This window comes from Gymnoscopelus microlampas (genome assembly GCF_963454915.1).
Source record: "Gymnoscopelus microlampas genome assembly, chromosome: 20".
Lineage (NCBI taxonomy): Eukaryota > Metazoa > Chordata > Actinopteri > Myctophiformes > Myctophidae > Gymnoscopelus > Gymnoscopelus microlampas.
In genome coordinates, this window is record NC_139957.1 from 1,916,783 (window position 1) to 1,919,163 (window position 2,381).

A 2,381-nucleotide genomic window follows, 5' to 3' on the forward strand; every position below is an offset into this window, starting at 1 on the left:
TACTTGCTACTTTTACTTAAGTAAAACATCTGAGTACTTCTTCCACCACTGCAGTATGGTGGTATAATTAGTAGTTAATTAATAGTTTCAAACATTTCAAACATATAAACAGTTAATCATAAAAACATACAAACAAACATATAAACAGTTAATCATAAAAACATACAAACAAACATAAAAAACTTAATTTGGCTCAAATATGTGTATGCTTTCATTGTTATAGTGTAAGACTGGAGAACATGATACAAAACCAATAGGCTCTATGCACAGCAGCCATATTGGGAATTAATTGGGCTCCTTGCTTACTTCCTTCACAGGTGTTACCAATAATACTAATTAAGGCTCTGTTCCATTTAGTGCAGCACAGTGGTTGTCAAATTTCTTATTTTCAAGGACCCCCATAACTCTGAGAGTTGGAGTCCAACTCTCAGAGTTAGCTGAATGGAACCAAATTGACCCGTTCCATTTGTACACTCTCAGAGTTACACACCCACCGTAAGGGGTAATTTGGGAACCAAAATGGAGTGTTTCTAGTGAGCAAGCATGCACAATATCAGCACCCTGACCAGAATGGAACAGAGCCTTCATTAGTAACATTGGTAACACATGTGAAGGAAGTAAGGAAGAGGCCCAATTTCTTTCCAAAATAGCTGCTGTGCATAGAGCCTATTTATGAGTGCAAATAACAAGTGCACGCATACCACTTACAGTACCTTCACTTTATCATTATTGTGATAAATCCTATAATTACGGTTGCTAATCTGGTTTTAATGGTCATTAATATGGTTTTAAAATCACCAACCTATAGTTGGAGAACTTTCCTTCATACAATCTTGCTGCATCTATGGGTTTGAGACCCATTGTTTTTCTGTAAACTTTCCCCGCTTGTCATAACTATATGAAATGGAAAGGAAGGGCTTCATGAAATATGTATGCTTTTTCCCCCCGATCTCCAAGCTCAAAACGACGTGTTTTGAGCTTGTAGATCTGCTAGATACTTTTGGACATATGAGACGCCATCATATTCAGGTGCATTCTATCATCCCCATTGTAGAAATGGCTTTTCAAATGACATAAAAGGAATGTACATTTGAACACACCTGATACAAGTTTTTTTTTTTTATTGCTCATCTCCCTTAATTGCCCACAGAGCACCTGACACTTTGCGTAACAAGAGTGTACACACAAAAATGTGCGCGCGCGCACACACACACACACACACACACACACACACACACACACACACACACACACACACACACACACACACACACACACACACACACACACACACACACACACACACACACACACAAGCACCTGATACTTTGCATAGCAAGAGTGTACACACAAAATTGTGCACAGATACACATAGGGCCTACTGTAGGTATACAATATATACATGTAAATACATACTTTGGATAGTTTAGAAGTAAGACCCATACCCACAGCACCTTTAAACACCTCACTTTGTGCCATGAACATTGTACACATTATTTATTTCTTAATTATCCCTATCTTTCTATACTATCCTGAATTATTTATTGTTTTGCTACAATGTTGAGGAACCAAAATCATATTTTTCTCTTGTGTACTCCTATTTGAGAAAAGAAAGAATCTGTCTTTCAGACCGGCTCTGGCCTGATTACTTTAAGGGCCATAAGACAATGACCGTATCAAAATACATTTGATAGAAAAAACATTTCCCTTTTCCCCTAACAGACGTAAACCCCACTTTTGCCTGTTACAAGTAAAAGTCCAGTATTCAAAATGTACTTGAGTAAAAGTACAAAAGTATTGGCATCAAAATGTACTTAAAGTACCAAAAGTAAAAGTACTCATTGTGCAGAATGTCCCATTTCACAAGTTCAAAATGTATACAAATCTTTTGAAAATAGCAGATTGTCCATGTAGTGGGATGTAATGGAGTAGAAGTAAAAGTGTTGAAAATTGGAAATACTGAAGAAAGTAAAAAATACCTCGAAACTGTACAGGTATGTACAGTACTTGAGTACTGTACCTAAGTTAGTTAGTTACTTTACAGCACTGTAACTATTGAATTAAAGACGCAAAGCATCCCAATTATAAACATGCCGTTTAGGAGTGGTAACATTTTGCATTCTTTACACAAGGCGTGGCTAATTGTTTGCGTTAGTGGCACACCTTTGAAGGCGCAAGACAAAGGGAAAAGGTTCTCAAACATAACTCCGAAGCTATTTCAAGGAACAGACACGGAGGGTGATGATGACTGTCTTTTGTTTGACCTTAATTTGATGTCATAACATTTCTGAAACCGTTGTCACCACTACAGAGTCATGTCACTTCAGCTATTAGGCCTATATAAGCTCTCACTGAAGTTATGGCATCTCAGTAAAGGAGTA